Source organism: Aotus nancymaae, unplaced genomic scaffold (genome assembly GCF_030222135.1).
Source record: "Aotus nancymaae isolate 86718 unplaced genomic scaffold, 86718_ANA_hifiasm-v0.15.2.pri h1tg000007l, whole genome shotgun sequence".
Taxonomy (NCBI): domain Eukaryota; kingdom Metazoa; phylum Chordata; class Mammalia; order Primates; family Aotidae; genus Aotus; species Aotus nancymaae.
In genome coordinates this window covers 11,105,143-11,117,796 of record NW_026988418.1, presented here as the reverse complement: position 1 = coordinate 11,117,796, position 12,654 = coordinate 11,105,143, and the positions used below count along the sequence as shown (strand labels likewise).

Below are 12,654 nucleotides of genomic sequence, written 5' to 3'. Positions count from 1 at the left end.
AGAATGTCATCAATTTTTTTAAAATCACGGCTGGGCACAGTAGCTCAGGCCTGTAATCCCAGCACTTTGGAAGGCTAAGGCTGGAGGATTGCTTGAGCCCAGGAGTTGGAGACCAGCCTTGGCAACATGCTAAAACCCCACCTCTACCAAAAAAGATACAAAAAATAACGAGGTGTGGTGATGTGTGCCGCCTGTAGTCCCAGCTATTCGAGAGGCTGAAATGGGAGGATCACAAGCCCAGGAGGTTGCACCGAGAAGAGATTACACCACTGTACTCCCAGCCTGGGCAACAAAGCAAGACCCCATCAAAAAAATAAAAATTTTTTAAAAAGTTTAAATAATAACAGTTCTCACCAAATCATTCTTCAACTTAATAGGGATGAGCATTTTATTTTTAATAATAAAAATGTTCTGTTTTCATTACGCAAGGGAGCCCTTCAGAATTCACATGGCTATTAACCATGTCTCATTTGATAACTTACCAAATTCTGGAGGAACCCAATCTGAGTATTTATACGAAGCCCCCTGGTGATTCTGATATGAGGATTCTGATTCTCATATAATTTCTGAATCCAGTATCAGATATCTGATATCTTTCATTCTTATGTGATTTTTCTTGTCTCTGATTCTGAGATTCCAATTGAGAATCACTGATGCTGGTTTCTGAGAATTTTTGTTTCTGTAGATATAAGCAATTTATCTATGTGTGTACCCTTATACATACGTTCCCAGAAGCTGTGAAGGTGCATATGCTATACACGTGTCTCTGGGGGTGGGTGCCTACGCTTCCGGGCAAATGTGTGTGACTGTGCCTTTGTGTCACGTTTACGTAAATGAGGAGATATTTGTGCTCATGTGTGGATGTGTCCTGTGCCTGCATTGATGGGCTTGCCATTTTCTGAAGCCTCCAACAGGGAAGGAGTTTCTCTGGAGGAGGAGCCCATCCAGGTCCCTGAAATGCCAGTTGAGCAGTCTCTGGGCTCCGGAGCTGACAGAGCTCCTCTCCTGATTCGAGAAGAGGGACAACAGATTTTGAGCATAAACACAGATCTCTGTGCTGAGCATTCTAATTCTGCAAGTCAAGTAGAGAGCCCGTGCAGCCGCCTGCTAATTAGCTACCCTGGGGGAAAAAAAATTGCCTGTGTTGGAGTGGATAATGTGTTTGCCTGTTTCCGTGGGATCCTTGACCAACTGAATGCCCCCACCTCCCTCTACCCTCCCCCATGGGCCCGTCTCCCTGCACCCCAGCTAGGAAAGATGGTGCCGCCTGTGCATGCCTCAGCTCCAAATTGTCGGCTTTTTCAAACAGTCCAATTGCTAAGCAAATGTCATTTGAGCTGGAGCTTGGAAGGCTCTCAATGAGATAAATGACCCATTTGAATAGATGAAGATGAGTCCCACACTGGATGAAGAAGAGCTAATAAAGTTCCCATAATACCTAGGGCAGGCTCCATGTCCCCTCCCCAGGTAAGCTGCGCCCCGAAGGGCAGGGGCTCTGCCACGACACAGGACAAATCCTCAGGTACCTGCAGCTGAGGATCTCAGGCCTGACAGATCCCAGTCTAGTGAACCTGTGGGTCCCTCTGGCTGGGTCCCTTCGGCAGTGCTATGGGCTGGTGGGAGCGGGAGACTTGCCATGCTGGGGTGGGGGTAGCTGCCCACTATGGCCCAAGTCATGCTCTTCCCATGCTTGTATACACATGTGTACACATGCTACACACACATACACACACACACACACACCCCTGCAGTCTGAGTCCTTGGCTTTGACCTGTGGTACACTGTCATCTGTAGAAAGGTCCATACACAGCAGTGTACACAGTATCTATAAACCTCCATACCTCCATAGGTAGGCAGAAACACCTGTGCAACATGCAGGTTCACCAGCTGACAGAGATATGAACTCTACAGATACCAGATATAGATACTGTTATGGAATGAACGTGCTCCCCTAAAATTCACATAAAAGCCCTAACCCCCAATGTGATGGTATTTGGAGTTGAGGCCTTTGGGAGGTAATTAAGACCAAGTCTTGAGGGTGAGACCCTATAACGGGATTAGTGTTTTTATAATCTCTCTCTTTCTCTATCTATCTCTCTCTCCTCCTCTTCCTCCTCCCTCTTGAGGATACAGGGAGAAAGTGGCCATGTACAAGCCGGGAAGAGGGTCTTCACCAGAAACCAAAGCTGCTGGCACCTTGATCTTGGACTTCTCAGCCTCCAAAACTATGAGAAATAAATGTCTGTTGTTGAAGCCACTCACTCTGTAGTATTTTGTCATAGCAGCCTGGGCAGACTAAAACAGACATGCACTAGGAATGACACTTGCACACATTTGCACATATTCAGTCACACATCAGTAAAAATTATTGCTAACTCCTAGAGATGTACCGGAATATGCACCACTGCTGCCGTCACTGCTGCCCCTTGTGTACGCTCTTACTGTGGTGAGCATTTCACACTTTCTCTCACTGCATTCTCAGGACAGCCCCAAGAGGGAGACATTTATTAGCTCCATTTTATAAAACAGGAGGCTAAAACGAGTAACGTGCTCAGGGTTAGTTGCGCAGCTGCTAAGTGATGGAGCTGGGATTCGAACCCAGGTCTGCTGACTCCAATGTGCACACTCTGTCGGGATAATAAACAATCCACCATCCAGAGCTGGGGGAGAAGAACCTCACTGGGGTCTAAAAGAAAGATCCTGTCACTCTTGTGTGGCCAAAGCCTCCACTCCCTAGGGCGCGGGACTTGTTCAGCCTAGCACCTTATGACTCACTTACTATAATTGGGTACAGCTGTCTCCCAGAGTGTGGCAAGGTTTTCCCAAGTGCTGATGCACAGGCATCTCTGAAGCCGTTAAAAGAACTGGCTTTCAACTTTTGTTCAAAATAATGACCATGAGAAGAGTCATAATATAAACTGATTTTAATACATGCCCAGCTTAAAAGACAAGCTCCGCTCCAGTGTTGACATTTCTGACAATACGAAATTATTTTATTCTTAGTACAAAGTTGCTTATCAGACGCATGCTGCTATTTGTTTTTAATTAATAATGAGATCATTTTATGGCCCATCTGCACGTGATTTCTAACTGTAGCACCCGCTCCCAAGCCCAGGTCCTCTCATTTACAGTCAACAGGTGCCAGGGTGTGTTCTGGTTTCTCAGGCCCTGAACTCTCTATGTCCAGCTCTTCTGAAATCTCCTGACCCCATCCAGAGCTGCCCTGGGAATATTTTGGACTCTTCATCAACCCTGGACTGCAGAAGGGCCTGGGGCAACCCCATAGGCACGTCACACTCCTCCATCCCTGGACCAGCACCCTGGCTGGCTCCCCAGAAGAAAAATGAAGGTCCTCCTGACAGGCAAGCATAAATATTTTCTTTCCCAGCCTGGTTCAGATGGAGATCTTTGCTCTTAATAAAGTGGCAGCTGGCTATCTGGGAGTGTCTGAACGTGGCCTTCTCTGGCAGGGAGCGCATCATCCATCTCTGTCCTCACCCCGTCAGATGACAAGACTTTGCTGTCCTGCTCCTTCTTGGAATGTGCCTTGGCTGGCAGAAAGCAGGCAGGAAGCATTTGCAAAACACCAGTTTCATCTTCTGTCTGTGGAGGGGCCCGGAGGAGCGAGCTGAGTTTGCTGCTCTTGGCAAGCCCATCTATCAGGAGTGTGGCCATCGGGTGCCGGGCAAGGCTATTTATTTAAGCCTCACATCAGGCAGTGAGACTTAATTTATGGGGACAGGAGGGAGGGTGGTGGGGCAGGCTGGGTCTTCCCACTTTGAAAGGTGCTCAGAACAGAAAGGGCAACAGCACCTCATGGGAAATTGTGCTGTGCTTTGTAGCATGTGGCCTGGAAACGGAGCTGCAAGGCTCGGAAAGGTTTTGAAATAACATTTCAGGTTGGAGCCCTCCCTGCCCCCACCTGGAAATAGGTGTTAGGATGGAAAACAGGGCACCTCGCTTCACCCCTCATCACCAGCCAGAGCTGTTGAAATGAAAACAAAAAATTCTTCCTTAAAAGAAAACGTGTTTTCCAAAGTTCTGTGAATTTTCTCCTGACTTCCAAGTCCAGAAAAGGCTGCGTGAAGTCTTGGAGCTTTGAAGCCCGCTTGGGGGACCAAGGAGGAAGCGCTGTGGGGGTAGATAGCAGCAGCCTCCAGGCCGTTCAGGTTTGCTCATCCACACATTCGGTGAGCAGTAGGCCTCTGGATGGTGAGAAGATACAAAGATTTAGGGTTGCCGAGGCCTGGGCCCAATTCCCTGCTGTATTAGGTTCCCAAGGTTACCTTGGGAAAATTATTCAAACTTTCTGTGTTTTAGTTTCCCCATAGTAGAATGGAGACAGTAATACAGATGTCTAAGGATTGGTATAGGACACTATTGAAGCCTGCAGTGACAGTGCCGATTATCACACTTACTCACAATCAGTGCTTGGCAACATGTTGAATTTGCTGAAGAAACTCACAGAGGTTTCCCATTGCCTGCAGAATGGGGCAGAGCTCCTCAGTTTTATAGTCAATACCTTCTGGGATCGGATCCCAACCAATCCTCTCACCTGATGTCCCAGGATCCTCCTACTAAAATTAGTGTGCAGGGCCTGGCCACACCCCGTTCATTCACTCTACACCACCGCACCCCCAGCTGCTCGCCCATGCCATCCGGCACTCAGCACGCCTTCCGGCACCAGCACGCCTTCCTTAGCCTCCCCTCCTCATCACACCTTCTGTCCGGAGGCCCTGTCGTCAGGAGTGTCGAGAACTACCACTTACAAGTGCACACCATGGGTCAGACACTGCATGTGCATTATTTTAGATCTACGTTTTACGGGATCAGGAGACGTGGAATCAAGAGAAAGGAAAGGGAGCACAGTAAGAAATTTCCAGAAGGCAAACAATATGGTCAGATCTATCATGAAGGAAAGATCGCTCCAAGCCAAAGAAGAGATTGTGAAGTAGGGGAGGAGGCTGAGTTTCAGGGAGGAGGCTGGGGGTCAGGGAGGGGGCTGAGGGTCAAGGAAGAGGCTGGGGGTCAGGGAGGAGGCTAAGAATTCGGTCAGAGGCTGTTGCAGGGTCCCAGCAAGGAAAGACAGTGACAGCGGCTTTTAGATGGGAGGAGATGCTGGGTTGAGAGTTTGCGTTATTTATTCATTCAACGCATATGCAGTGGGCACTTACTGTGTGTCAGGCTGGATTCCAGCTGCTGGGACGCAGTAGTGAACAAAGCAATACAAAATCTCTGCCCTCCTGGAGTTTACATCCCTAGTGGGAGAAACAGATCATAAACTAATAAGAAAAACATACAATGTGTTAGATAAGGGTAAGTGCTATAAAGAAACATCAAAGCAAGGGAATGGGATATCAGAGGAAGTGGTCAGTGACAAAATTATGGATACAGTAGCCACAGAGGGCCTCACTAATAGGGTAACTTCTGAGAGGAGACTGGAAGGAAGTGAGAGTCAGCCCTGCAGACGTCTGGGGGGAGTATCCCAGGCAAAGGGAATTAGAAGCGCCAAGGCTCCAAGGCAGGAGCGTGCTGGCATGCGCCAGGAGAGGGTGGGGTCTGCGGAGCTGGAGGGGGCGCAAAGGGAGAGTATTAGGAGGGGAACTCGGAGGGGGTGAAAGGAGCTGGGTCAAAAAGGGCCTCGTCTGTCTCAGGCTCCTGGAGGTCAGGACTCTGGTGTTAGGTCGTTGGGTGGGCCCCTCCCCCTCTGGCTGCCTAGTGGAGGGTACTTGTGATGTGGGTGTGATTGTGAAAGCTTTGAGGATAATGCCATGTGTTGAGCAAAACTCAGACCCTGCAGCCAGGTTTGATGACTCACGCCTGTAATCCCAGCACTTTGGGGGGCCAAGATGGATGGATCACCTGAGGTCAGGAGTTCAAGACCAGCCTGGCCAACATGGTGAAACCTGGTCTCTACTGAAAATACAAAAATTAGCCAGGCGTGGTGGCAGGCACCTGTAATCCCAACTACTTGGGAGGCTGAGGCAGGAGAATCGCTTGAACTCAGGAGCTGGAGGTTGCAGTGAACCGAGATCATACCACTGCACTCCAGCCTGGTAACAGAATGAGACTACATCTCAAACAAACAAACAAAAATTACCCTGCAGGCCCTGAGATCCTCCAAGTTAAAGTCTTCAACACAAATACCCACCCTTTCTGAGACTACAGTTTGGGAGATGCTAAGATGGTAGCAGCGGTGCCCATCTCACAATGCAGAGGGCCTTAACTCTCCCCACCCGCCTTCTGCTCCTGCCCCTGGGAACCAAGAGAGGGGCTGACTTCAGGCCACACTGGACTCTAGGCCTTGTATCCACAAATACTGTGTCACATGGCTTGGGGTCTTTTCCTTCACAATGAATTCATCTTCATCCATCATTCCTTTACTTATTCTCCCCAGTATTCATTTATTTGCGTACATACTCATTCCCTCCCTCATTCTATTTATTTATTTCTTCACTCCACACTTACTTATTTTCCTCCCTCCTTGCATTGATCATTAGAGTAACTAAATACATAATAGATTATGCAACTCCCGGTGTCAGCCTGCTTCTCAGCTACAATGTGCAGGATGAAGGCAGGAAGCATGTCTTCTTCACAGCTGTGATACCAGCATCTGGCCCCACGTGGAGCCCATAGCACATGCTCTATAAATGGATTCCTACAGCCATTCATTCACTGCACATGCATTCATTCTTTAGGTATTCCTCAAACCTCTGTGGGTACCAAAACCTGGGCCAGACACATTTTAGGAGAAGAGGGAGAAGGAGAGGGAAGAAGAAAAAATAGGATACATTATCCCAGCCCCTGTCGTCCATCATTCCATCCATCCATCCAATAAACCTTTACCGACACTTAGTACTGAATCCTGAGCCGGAAACTGCTTTTGTAAGAATGATCAAGGGAAGGCTGAGGTTGAACCACAGCTGGGCCTCAAAGAATGGGCAAAACGTCAAGAACAGGGAGCAGGAACTGTAGCCAGGGGAGAGGGAACGGCAGGAACAAAGGTTGCCATAAACATCACCCTGCCTGCTGGTTAGGGGACAACTGCTGTCATAACTTGGGGCGAATCATGGAGGCATTTAGTTGCCAGGCATGAGAGTTTGCTGGGCTCCAGGGGAACTTGATCTGGGCCTGTCATTTTCAATCGTGAGGAGGCAGGTGGGGCCGGCAGCACTGAAGGTTTCAGGTTTGTTGCTCCTGGGCAGAGTATGATTTCCTGTTTGCCCAGAGAGGAGGAAAAGGCCTTCGAAAGAGAGTAAAGTTTCCCCAACAGGCCACACAAGCCCAAAGTGGCTCGGACAAAGCTTTGTGACGACTTTAATGCAAATGAACTAACAATATATGGATTAAATCTTCCTCCCCAGAATACATGAGCTGTGGAAACAGAAAAGTGAGTGTTTAGGGGCAGGCCCCTTGAGCTCTCTGAGCCTGTCTTAGCGCAATGACATACCGAGGGGCGCAGGTGCCACCGTTCACCCAACAGGCTTGGACCTAATCAAGGACAAAGGGGTCTCGGCCCTCTAATGCTGCAGCTCTCCTCCTTAAATCTTCTGGGCCCCGGCAGGCCCTGGCAGAGCTCCTGGGTTACTTTTGGCCTCTCTGACCAGGCAAAATTTGCTCGTGGGCCTAGGTCTTCAGAAAGCACCAGCTCCTTCTGGCTAGCCAGGAAGGCAAGTAAACACCAAATAATAACAAAAACAATAGGTATCATTTTAATACTTATTCTTTCACATGTAAACACATTCAGCTAACAAAACACTGAATCGGTATCTCATTTGATCCTCATCAGAAGCTGAAGGGAAATTTGGCGGAGGAGGCGGACGGGGGTAGATTATTGTCACCATTTTACAGATGAGGAAGCTCAAGCCCAGAGAGGTTAAAGCGACTTTTGTGAAAGTCACACCTCTGCTACGGTGCTCTAATGAGCCCACTGCACCAAACTTCCAAATTGGTAAGATCATGGCATCCTTTTTCAGTGAAGAGTGTGTCCCGGATGTAAGTAGCCATAAGTCGTTCCTGTGGTTCTGTGGTTGAGATGGGCCATAAGCAGCTGTGACCTTTCCTCCCATCTCATGATAACCTGGGGGTTACAGGTAAGGCTATAGTCTGCAACTGAGGTCTGGACTCAGCCCAGGCAAGAACCAGAGACCAGGTCTCCTGGCCCCAGCCCAGTGTTATTTCCACTCTACCTGCCCTGACACTGAGCTAGGGCAAGGCCCTCCCGGTTTTTTCAGCCTCTCTATCTGTAGTGAGAGGGTGTGGGAGAGAAAGCCTCTAGGGCCCCTTCCAGGGACCAGGCTGTAACTGTGATCAGTTCTGAGCTCAGGATGTGAAGGTGAAGAATGAGAGCAGGAAGTGCCAGGCTCCAGGGGGTGGGGCAGGCCCCGCCAGGGGAGGCAGAGGGCACTGAAGCCACCCCTGACCGACTTCACAAGATAAGGCCCACCCTCACCTCCCCACTTCCTCCTCTCCAGCCCCAGGGTCTCCTCCGCTTCCACATCTTGTTGACTTTTGAATTTACAAGGTGTGCCAGTTGCCAAGGCCCCCGGTTGATTACACCCCTGGACCTGCCTTAGGAAAGCATCCTCCTCCCCCAGCCCCCACCAGCAACTGGGAGGTGGGGCTGGGAACACAAGATGAGATCTCTGAGGTGCTGGGAAGAAATTAAAAAGAGTAAATTTATTGAAAAGAAGACAGAAGAGAGAACGCAAAGGTAAGTTCCATTCTGGAAAGGAAAGGGGGAGGAGCCACATAGAACTTTATAGCCGGTTCTGAAACTCATGACTCTTGACCAGGTCTGACTCTGACCGTGGGGAAAGCTCAGGTGGGGTGAGGAGCTTTATGGTGTTTGCTTGGTTTATTGGTTCTGTGGAAGAGGATATGAGGGCCCAGGCAGTTCTCTGGAGATAGGACCCCTCAAGGAAAGGCCAAGATTTATGGTTTCCGGAAACCCTCAAGGTTACTGGCCTAGGCCTAGGCTTTCCTTGGTTCCGGGGATTTAAGGGAGGGAGGGTCTGCAGGTAAAGGAAATTCCAAATTGAGGTGGGAATCATTCCCCAAAAGACTTTATCTTCCATCGTCTCCCATGATTCCCAGTCTACTCCATGATGCTGACGGTCTGCCATCATTTTAACGAAGCGGGGGCCTGAGGCTGAAAGAGCAGGCAGGCTGGTCCCAGGTCAGACAGAATCAGTGTCAGAGGAGCAACTCAATCCTAACTCTCCTGGTTCCCACTCTGGGGCCCCTTCTCTCTGGGCTATTTATACTGAAGTGGCCTTTGAGGCCCAATCAGGAAATACCTGAGTCACCCTGACTAAAAGAGAAAAAGTACTGCTAAGGGCTCTGGCCTGGAGTCACCTCTGTGTCACCACATGCAGGCCTGGGACAATAGCCGCCCATCACTGCTCAGCAAGGTGGCTTAGGTGTCCCCTCCCACAAGCATGTGACCACACCAAGGGTGCTTGACCTTCCAGGAAATGCTCCTGTGGACACTGGCCCTGGCCAAGTGGCTCTGGAAACAAATGTTTCATTGACAACCCTACTTCACAGGCATAAGAGGCTAGTTCCTGACACAGCCTTCCAGTCTTCCATGGACTCTGTTAGCAGGATAAATTTTATTTCTGAGCTTAATTAGGGGACATGCCATAAATATTCATGCAGCAAAATGAGCCCTGGCTCACAAGTGCAGCTGCTTCCCGCATGGGGGAAATTAACATTGTTTTCCAGCCATGAGTAATGAGGCGCCACTGCTGGAGAGAGGAGCCTTTTCAACAGCCTCTCTAGGACAGAAAGGGAGAGCCACACTCAGAGGCACCCGCACCCTGGGGAGCCAACCTGGCCCCCACAGACCCCTCTGCATCTCCAAATGAGGGGCACAGCTGGGATCCTCTGGGGCGCAGTCCTGAAGGGGGCCCCCAGCAGGGCACTCAACAGAGCAGACAATGCATCGAGAACAGGGATCAGCAAACTATAACACAAGGGCCAAATCCACCTGCCACCTGCTTTTGTAAATAAAGTTTTATTGGAACCCATTTGTTTAGATATGGCTACAACAGCAGAGTTGAGTAATGTGACAGAGACCTTACGGCCTGCCAAGCCAAAGGTAAATATTTACAACCTGGTCCTTTGCAGATGAAGTATGCCCTAGAACTATTTCATCCTGGACATTTGTGATTATTAATATAAGTCCCATAATCTCAAATTCTCTGTAACCTTAGGAATATGGAATGGTTTTAGAGTCTCATGGTTCTAAAATCTTCTGTGCATAGACTCTGGAACCAATCTCAGCTCTATCACTTCCTTAACTGTGTGACTATGGGCCAGTTACTTAACCTTCTCTCTGCCTCAGTTTACTTATCTATAAATTGGGGGTAAGAATAGTTCCTAGCTGATAGTGTTGTGAGGACTGAATGAATATTTATAAAGCCCACAGAAAAATATTCAGCATAGGATAAGCTGTAAATAAGTACCTGTTAAATAAATGGATTCAATCTCCTAAAATTTCAAAATCCTCAAAAAATAGGATCTTAACCTCTCCCTACAAATTTCAGCCTGTAAGATCTTAGAATCTAAGTTGCAACAGGGAGTCCCCAAGTTTCTGACACTGTCCTAAATGCTTTATATACATTATCTCATTTAATCTCCAAAATAACTCTTTGAAGTAGGAATTACAGGTAATTTACATATAAAGAAACGGACTTTGCAAAGGTAGGAGACTAATCCAAGGTCACAAGGGTAAATTGCAAAGCTCAAACAGGAGCCCAGGATACCTGACTCCAATCTTTATCTCTCAGATAATCCCACCCCTCACCCACTGCCAAAGTCTCTCCTCTGTAACTGTCACAGCGTCCTCCAGCCTCTGCTGGGCACTGCCATGTCGGGAAGCTGGAGACAGCCAGCTGTGTGGCTGAAGAGCTCACACTGGGATCTGCTCTTACTTTCGCTCCTCCTAACCCCCTTGGTCCTAGTTTGTCTCTTTGCCGCTCTGAAAATCCCAGGCAAGAGACCATGGACATTTCTGGGGACATCTCCCAACTTGCTGGGAGCCAGCAGCAGCCTGGGCCTCCAGCATTTGCAACAAACTAGACCCATGAAAAGACAGAGCTCCAGAGCTTTACGCAAACCACACCTCCAGCAAGCCCTCTCCGGTACCAACAAGAAGCAGGGACCCCTCTTTCTCCTTAAGACTCCCAACATTGCTGCCTGAACCATCACTCGGTGAGACAAGAGCCATGTCCTCATCTGTGTCTTGTCATAATACTCCTAGGGCTCTCTAAGCCTTGTCACTTTTCTGCTTGCTTTCAGTGTTTTGAGATCTAGCCTCTCCTCTGGTTCTGCAGCATAATGAAGCTCATCACGTGCTGGTAGCACTGCGTTTATCCTCATAGCATTCTTGACCTAGTGGGTCAAGAAAGTATTACCATTCCCATTTATAAGATGATGTACCTGAGACCCAGAGGCGAGGAGGAACAGAAAGAAAGAAGAAATTATACTATAGCAGAACCTTCTGGGGCCAGGCCCTGTGCTAAGCCCTTTGTCTCATTTCATGCTGACACATGTCGGTGCTCACCCCACTTTCCAGGAAAGGGAACTGTGGCTCCTAAAGGAAAGTTGTCTTGTTCTAGGTTCCATAGACAGCGGGGGGAGGAAGACATTGATCAAGCATCTACTGTGTGCTAGGTACGTTCATACACATGTATGCCTTATTCTGCCGTCACATACATACACAAAACCCTAAGGGGGGTCTTTTTAATGCCTGCTTGCCAGATGTGTAAACTAAGGCTCAGAGGCTGGGGTGGCTGTCCCAGGGGAGCAGGGCTGGACCCCAGGCCTCGCTGGCGTGGATGAAGCACTTTTGCCCGACCCCAGCAGCCGTAGCGAGACTCAGCCCATATCCTTTCAGGGAGTGGAAAAGGAAACACTGGGCCCTTTTACAGGGTTTCCATGTGCATGACCGGGAGCCCCTGAGGATCGCTGATCTGCCACGGATGGGAGGAACAGTTTATTTTTTCTGTGGGCCGCTCTGGAGCCTTTCAAGGGTGTGAAGTTCCATGGCCTGCAAAAGCTGATTCTACTGGCTGTCCAGAGCAGGCCCTGCCTGGGCTCCGGCCCCTGCAGCCCCCACAGCCCCCGCAGCCCCTGCAGACCCCAGCTTCTTCATGTGCCGCCCATGGGAACTCCCTCCAGTCCTCCTGGCCTCTCACACGCTGAAAGGCTGCAGAGTGACAGGCTGGCAACTGGACTCTGATGTTTATTCACTAAACACAGAGACAGCCCTCCAGGCTCTCCTCCACCATCCAACCCTCTGCTACCTCAGGGAAGAGGGGTCACCAGCCCACTCCCAGGCCAGGATCCCAGCACACTCACCTCTGGAGACTGGCTATGAGGAGGGGCATCCAGACTGCTCCTGCAGCGAGAGAGACTCTGGTTAGACACAAGGAAGAACTTGCTGCCACTGAGGGATGTTCAGCTCAGAGAGAGAAGGAGAATCTCCTGAAGTGCCATGGCATCTTGGTAAGGACTCCAAGCTCTTCTGTAACCCCTGGGATAAGGGAGGGGTGAGGCTGCATGATTCTCAAGCCCCACTCTCTACCAGTTCTGACAGTATGATAATTCTGAGGTTCCATGGCATGAGACAGGGGCTCAGAGTGGACC

At 49.4% G+C, this 12,654-nt stretch overlaps 1 long non-coding RNA gene across 1 annotated transcript in view; it reads right to left on the bottom strand.

Annotated features, from left to right (window-relative positions):
* Positions 1 to 2,917: 2,917 nt before the first annotated feature.
* The window catches only part of LOC135272579 (uncharacterized), a 137,485-nt gene continuing 127,748 nt past the window's right edge, over positions 2,918 to 12,654 (bottom strand). Inside the window, exons 4-6 of the long non-coding RNA XR_010340599.1 lie at positions 12,367 to 12,406; positions 5,175 to 5,258; positions 2,918 to 4,205 (exon numbers count right to left, since the gene is read on the bottom strand). This is a non-coding gene — a long non-coding RNA (uncharacterized LOC135272579). The remainder of the gene's footprint in view (positions 4,206 to 5,174; positions 5,259 to 12,366; positions 12,407 to 12,654) is intronic.